This window comes from Scaptodrosophila lebanonensis, unplaced genomic scaffold (genome assembly GCF_003285725.1).
Source record: "Scaptodrosophila lebanonensis strain 11010-0011.00,11010-0021.00 unplaced genomic scaffold, SlebRS2 tig00000401-arrow-arrow-pilon, whole genome shotgun sequence".
NCBI lineage: Eukaryota > Metazoa > Arthropoda > Insecta > Diptera > Drosophilidae > Scaptodrosophila > Scaptodrosophila lebanonensis.
In genome coordinates this window covers 52,109-62,488 of record NW_022060674.1, presented here as the reverse complement: position 1 = coordinate 62,488, position 10,380 = coordinate 52,109, and the positions used below count along the sequence as shown (strand labels likewise).

The following is a 10,380-nucleotide window of genomic DNA, read 5'->3' as shown; positions in this document are numbered from 1 at the left end:
CAGTGTGTATGCACACTTGTCTGACTTGAGTGTTGTGGTAGTAAACCATTTGTAGTGGTACACGCCACATAAAAAAATCCCGGAGAGATCCGTGACGAATGTCCCTATCTACTATCTAGCGAAACCACAGCCAAGGGAACGGGCTTGGAATAATTAGCGGGGAAAGAAGACCCTTTTGAGCTTGACTCTAATCTGGCAGTGTAAGAGACATAAGAGGTGTAGAATAAGTGGGAGATATTAGATTTCGGTTTAGTATCGCCAATGAAATACCACTACTCTTATTGTTTCCTTACTTACTTGATTAAATGGAACGTGTATCATTTCCTAGCCATTATACGGATATATTTTTATATATCTTATGGTATTGGGTTTTGATGCAAGCTTCTTGATCAAAGTATCATGAGTTTGTTATATAATTGCAAACAAATTCTAATAATGAGAGGATGCGCATTTATGTGTATTTTCAATTTATGAATTTGGTATAACTCCAATTACTCCGGTATGATCCAATTCAAGGACATTGCCAGGTAGGGAGTTTGACTGGGGCGGTACATCTCTCAAATAATAACGGAGGTGTCCCAAGGCCAGCTCAGTGCGGACAGAAACCACACATAGAGCAAAAGGGCAAAAGCTGACTTGATCTCGGTGTCCAGTACACACAGGGACAGCAAAAGCTCGGCCTATCGATCCTTTTGGTTTAAAGAGTTTTTAACAAGAGGTGTCAGAAAAGTTACCATAGGGATAACTGGCTTGTGGCGGCCAAGCGTTCATAGCGACGTCGCTTTTTGATCCTTCGATGTCGGCTCTTCCTATCATTGTGAAGCAAAATTCACCAAGCGTTGGATTGTTCACCCATGCAAGGGAACGTGAGCTGGGTTTAGACCGTCGTGAGACAGGTTAGTTTTACCCTACTAATGACAAAAAACGTTGTTGCGACAGCATTCCTGCGTAGTACGAGAGGAACCGCAGGTACGGACCTATGGCACAATACTTGTTCGAGGCGAACAGTGGTATGACGCTACGTCCGTTGGATTAGGCCTGAACGCCTCTAAGGTCGTAGCCGTGCTGGACTGCAATGATAAAAATGGGGCAATTTGCATTGTATGGCTTCTAAATCATTAAAAAGTTTATATGCATTTATAAACGACAATGAATATGTGATGCCAATGTTATGAGTAACATAGTTAACTTTGGAGGATCTTCGATCACCTGGTGCCAATGCTAGTTACTTATTAAAACATTATTTAATACAATGACAAAGCCTAGAATCAATTGTAAAACGACTTTTGTAACGGGCAAGGTGTTGTAAGTGGTTGAGCAGCTGCCATACTGCGATCCACTGAAGCTTATCCTTTGCTTGATGATTCGACGATATATATAATATGTTTATATATAAAAATATACGACTTCGCAAATGGTTTTGTACATTGTGCATGTAGTATATATAATAATATATAATATATATATATAGAGTCAATCGAGAATCATCAATAATGGTAGCCCGGTGTTTCACTCACTGTTGGTGGTGGTGTGTGTATTCATTAAGGCCTGCCATTATTATTAATTATTATTTTTTTTTTTTATATTATTTAACCTATATATATTATAACCACCCACCTATATACTACAAAATAATATACATAATGGTGTCCCTATGTATAAATTAATATATACTTGTCTCTTTGAGCATGCGAAAAGTCTTAAGTATATAATAACTCTATGTATATCACTTTGGAATGTGTACATAGAGTATCAGAAATGTTATAAACAAGAACGCGCATGCCAATTACTATATTCTAGTATAGTATTGGCTCGTGTAAATATATAATATATACAAGTCAATATATACTTGCCCCTTGGAGCATATGCGAAAAGTCTTAAGTATATATGTATCACTATGAAATGTGTACATAAGTATATCAGAATGTACAAACAAGCACACCCGCACGCCAATTTTACTATATTATAGTATTGGCATGTGTAAATATATACTTGCCCTTGACTTGAGCTTATGCGAAAAGTCTTAATATATAATAACTCTATGTATCACTATGGAATGTGTACATAGTATATCAGAAATGTTACAAACAAGCACACCCGCACGCCAATTTTACTATATTATAGTATTGGCATGCATAAATATATACTTGCCCTTGACTTGAGCATATGCGAAAAGTCTTAAATATATAATAACTCTATGTATCACTATGGAATGTGTACATAGTATATCAGAATGTTACAAACAAGCACACCCGCACGCCAATTTTACTATATTATAGTATTGGCATGTGTAAATATATACTTGCCCTTGACTTGAGCTTATGCGAAAAGTCTTAAATATATAATAACTCTATGTATCACTATGGAATGTGTACATAGTATATCAGAAATGTTACAAACAAGCACACCCGCACGCCAATTTTACTATATTATAGTATTGGCATGCATAAATATATACTTGCCCTTGACTTGAGCATATGCGAAAAGTCTTAAGTATATAATAACGCTATGTATCACTTTGGAATGTGTGTACATAGAGTATCAGAAATGTTATAAACAAGAACCCCGCATGCCAATTACTATATTCTATAGTATTGGCGTGTAAATATATATAATGTACATACAAAGTATGCATTTATTAAGGAATACAAATGTTTCTTACTAAAGTCTGGTGGAATTTAAAGTAAGCCCATATATACAATGGTGTCCCAAGGTATTATAATAAATATAGTGTGTTTATTCATAATAAACACACTATAAGTGTATTTATGTTTGGTTTGGAGGTGCATAAATACATATAATATATATGGGTTTTACTAAAGTCTGGTGGAATTTAAAGTAAGCCCATATATACAAATGGTGTCCCAAGGTATTATAATAAATATAGTGTGTTTATTCATTATAAACACACTATATATGAAGTAACCCATGTGTTAAAATAAATATAGTGTGTTTATTAATAATAAACACACTATATATGAAGTAACCCATGCATTAAAATACAGTGTGTTTATTCCAAATAAACACACTATAAACGTATTTAACCTATAGAGGTAAATGTCATTTTAGTCATATATTTTATATAAAATGCTACCGCATAAAGAAATAGTGGCACAAAACACCTATAGAGTCAGTGGTGTTCTCGCACCATGAAGAAAAATTTTCCTTCATAATATATACAAGTGTTTGTTCAAGCAACAGACACCATGTATATATAGGTGTTTTGTGACACTACTTCTTTATGCTGTAGCATTTTATATGAAATGTATTACTAAAATAACATGCATTTGTATAGTTAAAATAATATAGTGTGTTTATTCAAAATAAACACACTACATATGAAGTAGCTCATGCATTAAAATAAATATAGTGTGTTTATTCATAATAAACACACTATATATGAAATAACCTATGCATTAAAATATAGTGTGTTTATTCATTATAAACACACTATATATGAAGATACCCATGTGTTAAAATAAATATAGTGTGTTTATTCCAAATAAACACACTATAAATGTATTTATGTTTGGTTTGGAGGTGCATAAATACATGTTGAATTTAGTGGTACATTTTGAAAAAATGCTACCGCAGATAGAAGTAGTGGCACAAAACATACTTGTGGAGTGTGCTTCTGCACGAAGAAGTAAAATTACTTTTTCATATAAATTAATGTAGTGGCGGCATTAATAGTGCAGATGCATTTAGTATAGAATATATATGGGTTTTACTATAGTCTGGTTGAATTTAAAGTAAGCCTATATATAAAAATGGTGTCCCAAGGTATTAAAATAAATATAGTGTGTTTATTCATAATAAACACACTATAAATGTATTTATGTTTGGAGGTGCATAAAATACATAAAATACATATAATATATATGGGTTTTACTAAAGTCTGGTGGAATTTAAAGTAAGCCCATATATACAAATGGTGTCCCAAGGTATTAAAATAAATATAGTGTGTTTATTCGTAATAAACACACTATAAATGTATTTATGTTGGTTATGGAGGTGCATAAATACATGTTGAATTTAGTGGTACATTTTGAAAAAATGCTACTGCAGATAGAAGTAGTGGCACAAAACATACCTTGTGGAGTGTGCTTCTGCACGAAGAAGTAAAATTACTTTTTCATATAAATTAATGTAGTGGCGGCATTAATAGTGCAGATGCATTTAGTATAGAATATATATGGGTTTTACTATAGTCTGGTTGAATTTAAAGTAAGCCCATATATAAAAATGGTGTCCCAAGGTATTAAAATAAATATAGTGTGTTTATTCGTAATAAACACACTATAAATGTATTTATGTTTGGAGGTGCATAAAATACATAAAATACATAAAATACATAAAATACATATAATATATATGGGTTTTACTAAAGTCTGGTGGAATTTAAAGTAAGCCCATATATACAAATGGTGTCCCAAGGTATTAAAATAAATATAGTGTGTTTATTCGTAATAAACACACTATAAATGTATTTATGTTTGGTTATGGAGGTGCATAAATACATGTTGAATTTAGTGGTACATTTTGAAAAATGCTACTGCAGATAGAAGTAGTGGCACAAAACATACTTGTGGAGTGTGCTTCTGCACGAAGAAGTAAAATTACTTTTTCATATAAATTAATGTAGTGGCGGCATTAATAGTGCAGATGCATTTAGTATAGAATATATATGGGTTTTACTATAGTCTGGTTGAATTTAAAGTAAGCCTATATATAAAAATGGTGTCCCAAGGTATTAAAATAAATATAGTGTGTTTATTCATAATAAACACACTATAAATGTATTTATGTTTGGTTATGGAGGTGCATAAAATACATATAATATATATGGGTTTTACTAAAGTCTGGTGGAATTTAAAGTAAGCCCATATATACAAATGGTGTCCCAAGGTATTAAAATAAATATAGTGTGTTTATTCGTAATAAACACACTATAAATGTATTTATGTTTGGTTATGGAGGTGCATAAATACATGTTGAATTTAGTGGTACATTTGAAAAAATGCTACTGCAGATAGAAGTAGTGGCACAAAACTACTTCATGGAGTTAGCATCAGCACGAAGTAAATTACTTCATATAATATTTAATGAACTGGGGCATCATTAAAATAATAGTGCTTATAGAGATGCGGTTGACGAATTATAATATGGCAGCAACACATAAATAAATAGACACATCAGTATAATAATATATAGTGGAGAAGCTTGATTCTATTATAGTAAATATTTTTTTTTATTATAATAGAAGGCTTGATAATTTAGTGGTATATTTTGAAAAAAAGGTGTCACATAAAGAAATAGTGGCACAAAACTACTTCATATGGCAAAGGGAAATCAATGATTTCAAATAAATCCTGTATATTCGTAGCGTAATATACATAAAGATAGTTGTAATATTTTACTTCTATCGTTAATTTTTACTATGTATATGGTTCTTTCGTATCGACAGTTTGTTCCTTTTTATGGTTCATTACGACTGGTCGTTAGAATCCCTCTATACAGAAAAAGATATTTGGGAGTAGGAAAAACCAAACAAGTCCGACCTGGTTGCCCCTATATCGTTAATTAGTCTGGTGTGATACATTAAGAACTATGTTCTTAATGAGTTTTTGATATACTATAGGTGTATAAAAATTATACACAATTAATATAGTGTACAAAGACAGAAACACAGTACACATGTATTTATACATGTGTAAAATTTTATATATAGTTATTGGGGAGGCTATTATATAAAATGAAAAATTAATAGTTATAACTTGTTATGACTTATTAATAAAAAAAAAGTATTTGCGCTATATAAAATAGCGTTAAATAACAAAATGAACAAACAAACAAAAGACACATTATTTGTGTATATATTTTTAATATGTACGCAAAAATAGTGTGTTATATGTGTTGTATGTATATTTCTCCTACCCTAGCTCATCGCGAGTGAAGATGGGTAGAGTTATATATAATAACACACACATAATATATGAAATTATAAATTTCATATTCAAAATGAATTAATTTATTTAATTCATACTAAATAAATGTTACAAGCACACAAATATTTTCAGAAAGTGAAAATATAAAAATATTTTTGAACGAAATGTTACATATTATTATAGATTAGTCTATAAAAATAAATGTTCATTATATATCCTACATTAATAATATTAATGCTTTATAAAAATATGTTACTACACACATAAAATACATGTTACCAAACATCAAAGGCATATTATTAAAAATGAATAATATATATATATATCCAAGAAAAATAATAATGCTTATGAATTTACTTAAAATGGGGATAACCAACACATACAAGTAAAACATATAAAATATATGTTACTTGAAATAAAAAGCATAAAAATATTATGCTTAAATATATATAAAATAACACAAATATATAAGCGAAGTGTTATTAAAAAAGCGTTGGTAATAAAAAGCATATTATAATAAAATGGAATAATATATAAACATTCAAACAAAAATAATATTATGCCAAAATATATATGGAGACCAAACACCCGATACACATATGTTTATTGAAATGAAAAAGCATTATATAATATTATTAAATATAAAAATGACGAATATGAATGCCGTATAAGAAGATGGCCATATACGTTAAGGATAGAACTTATTTGGACAAAAAAAATCTATATGTATATTATATTTTTATTCAAAAATATATTATTAAATTGCCAATTTTATAAAAAAAATGTTGCCACACAATACATACAAAAGAAGTATATATTATATTGATAATGCAAAATATTTCCGCCCATACAAAAGCAAATGAAGAAAAACACACACTACTATATGTACAAATAAATCCGCCCGTCGCCGCCCTGGCAAAAAGCATTATTATGCAAAAATGTACACAGAGTACACAAAAAGTATATATAATATATATACAAGATTTTGTTCCGCCCAAACAAACAAAAGCTTAAAAAGCAAAACACAAATTATATATAAAATAACATTATTCTGGTTGATCCTGCCAGTAGTTATATGCTTGTCTCAAAGATTAAGCCATGCATGTCTAAGTACACACGAATTAACAGTGAAACCGCAAAAGGCTCATTATATCAGTTATGGTTCCTTTGATCGTTAACAGTTACTTGGATAACTGTGGTAATTCTAGAGCTAATACATGCAATTAAAACACGGACCTTTTGGAACGTGTGCTTTTATTAGACAAAAACCAAGCGGTCGCAAGATCGTTATATTGGTTGAACTCTAGATAACATGCAGATCGTATGGTCTTGTACCGACGACAGATCTTTCAAATGTCTGCCCTATCAACTTTTGATGGTAGTATTTAGGACTACCATGGTTGCAACGGGTAACGGGGAATCAGGGTTCGATTCCGGAGAGGGAGCCTGAGAAACGGCTACCACATCTAAGGAAGGCAGCAGGCGCGTAAATTACCCACTCCCAGCTCGGGGAGGTAGTGACGAAAAATAACAATACAGGACTCATATCCGAGGCCCTGTAATTGGAATGAGTACACTTTAAATCCTTTAACAAGGACCAATTGGAGGGCAAGTCTGGTGCCAGCAGCCGCGGTAATTCCAGCTCCAATAGCGTATATTAAAGTTGTTGCGGTTAAAACGTTCGTAGTTGAACTTGTGCTTCATACGGGTAGTACAACATACAATTGTAGTTAGTACTATACCTTTATGTATGTAAGCGTATTACCGGTGGAGTTCTTATATATATATAAAGATACTTGTTATTTTTTTTATATATACCTCCTATTTAAAAACCTGCATTAGTGCTCTTCATCGAGTGTTATTGTGGGCCGGTACAATTACTTTGAACAAATTAGAGTGCTTAAAGCAGGCTTCAAATGCCTGAATATTCTGTGCATGGGATAATGAAATAAGACCTCTGTTCTACTTTCATTGGTTTTTAGAACAAGAGGTAATGATTAATAGAAGCAGTTTGGGGGCATTAGTATTACGACGCGAGAGGTGAAATTCTTGGACCGTCGTAAGACTAACTTAAGCGAAAGCATTTGCCAAAGATGTTTTCATTAATCAAGAACGAAAGTTAGAGGTTCGAAGGCGATCAGATACCGCCCTAGTTCTAACCATAAACGATGCCAGCTAGCAATTGGGTGTAGCTACTTTTATGGCTCTCTCAGTCGCTTCCCGGGAAACCAAAGCTTTTGGGCTCCGGGGGAAGTATGGTTGCAAAGCTGAAACTTAAAGGAATTGACGGAAGGGCACCACCAGGAGTGGAGCCTGCGGCTTAATTTGACTCAACACGGGAAAACTTACCAGGTCCGAACATAAGCGTGTAAGACAGATTGATAGCTCTTTCTCGAATCTATGGGTGGTGGTGCATGGCCGTTCTTAGTTCGTGGAGTGATTTGTCTGGTTAATTCCGATAACGAACGAGACTCAAATATATTAAATAGATATCTTCAGGATTATGGTGTTGAAGCTTATATAGCCTTCAATTCATGGTGGATAGTAAAATGTTTATCATGATTGAATGTGTTTATATAAGTGGAGCCGTACCTGTTGGTTTGTCCCATTATAAGGACACTAGCTTCTTAAATGGACAAATTGCGTCTAGCAATAATGAGATTGAGCAATAACAGGCCTGTGATGCCCTTAGATGTCCTGGGCTGCACGCGCGCTACAATGAAAGTATCAACGTGTATTTCCTAGACCGAGAGGTCCGGGTAAACCGCTGAACCACTTTCATGCTTGGGATTGTGAACTGAAACTGTTCATATGAACTTGGAATTCCCAGTAAGTGTGAGTCATTAACTCGCATTGATTACGTCCCTGCCCTTTGTACACACCGCCCGTCGCTACTACCGATTGAATTATTTAGTGAGGTCTCCGGACGTGATCACTGTGACGCCTCGTGTGTTACGGTTGTTTCGCAAAAGTTGACCGAACTTGATTATTTAGAGGAAGTAAAAGTCGTAACAAGGTTTCCGTAGGTGAACCTGCGGAAGGATCATTATTGTGATATTTTATATCAAAATTAATGATACAAAGGTATTATTCAATAAATATTGAAAATACCAAATATATATAATACTACCATATACACACATATATTGCCATACATATACACTATATACATATAAAAATGTGTAAAATATAAAATTTTACACACAACATATATGGACCTAAAGTAAATAAGTGTTGTACCTATTTTTCACGCAGACGTGTGTGAGAATGCCCAGGTTAATGCTTTAATATAATCGATGAAAATAATCCACATATTATATTATATATGCTACAAAAAACTGATTATATTAAACTAAGTCTTTACGCAACATATTTATATAGAAAGGTCAATCAAATCAAATCAATACATATATATATGTTTTGATTTAAAATATTATTGCTAAATAATTGTATTGCTTCATTATTAATTTATAAGTTGCATACAATGGAAAAAACATGCAATAATAAACACCTAAATTAAACAATGTTGTACCTATTTTTCACATACTACTTGTGTGTGAAAATGCCCAGGTTAATGTTTAATATAATCGATGAAAAATATTCAAATCCACACATATAAAATTATATATGCTACAAAAAACTGATTATATTAAACTAAGTCATTACGCAGCATTTATTTAGGTCTAAATACAATTTATTGAAGGAATTGATATATGCCAATAAAATGGTGTATTTTTAATTTCTTTCAATAAAATCATATATGACATATAAAAACAAACAAAAACATCAATATAAAACTCTAAGCGGTGGATCACTCGGCTCATGGGTCGATGAAGAACGCAGCAAACTGTGCGTCATCGTGTGAACTGCAGGACACATGAACATCGACATTTTGAACGCATATCGCAGTCCATGCTGTTATGTACTTTAATTAATTTTGAAGTGCTGCTTGGACTACATATGGTTGAGGGTTGTAAGACTATGCTAATTAAGTTGCTTAATAAATATTTTGTTTAATATACAAAATATTTAAAGCATATGGTATATTATTGGATATATATATTCATATATTCATAATATTAAGAGCATATAATACAATATATATATGAAATGAAACACACACATCATCTCATAAATATACAAACATAATATTCCTATATAAAATTGTATATGAGAGTGATGAAAAGAAGAAAATTTATACTTTCTTTTTTTTCACACAATTCATTTAATACTGAGGAATGTCTAGCATAAAATACATTTTATCTAGAATTGCCTCTTATTAATGTTGTGCGAATATAAATATAAAAAGAATATAAAAAGTATAAAAATGATTGGGACTATGAACTTTTTCTTCTTTTAATTGAATTTTAATGGGTAGTTGTGTTCTCATTTCACATAAAATATATATATGTATTAAATTATTAGAAATATT

General features: G+C 31.8%; 2 non-coding genes across 2 annotated transcripts; both read left to right on the top strand.

Moving 5' to 3' along the window:
* Positions 1–6,996: 6,996 nt before the first annotated feature.
* On the top strand, positions 6,997–8,997 carry LOC115630257. The gene has a single exon (XR_003996087.1). It is a non-coding gene; the product is annotated as a small subunit ribosomal RNA (ribosomal RNA).
* Positions 8,998–9,743: 746 nt separating this feature from the next.
* On the top strand, positions 9,744–9,922 carry LOC115630256. The gene has a single exon (XR_003996086.1). It is a non-coding gene; the product is annotated as a 5.8S ribosomal RNA (ribosomal RNA).
* The last annotated feature ends 458 nt before the right edge of the window (positions 9,923–10,380 follow it).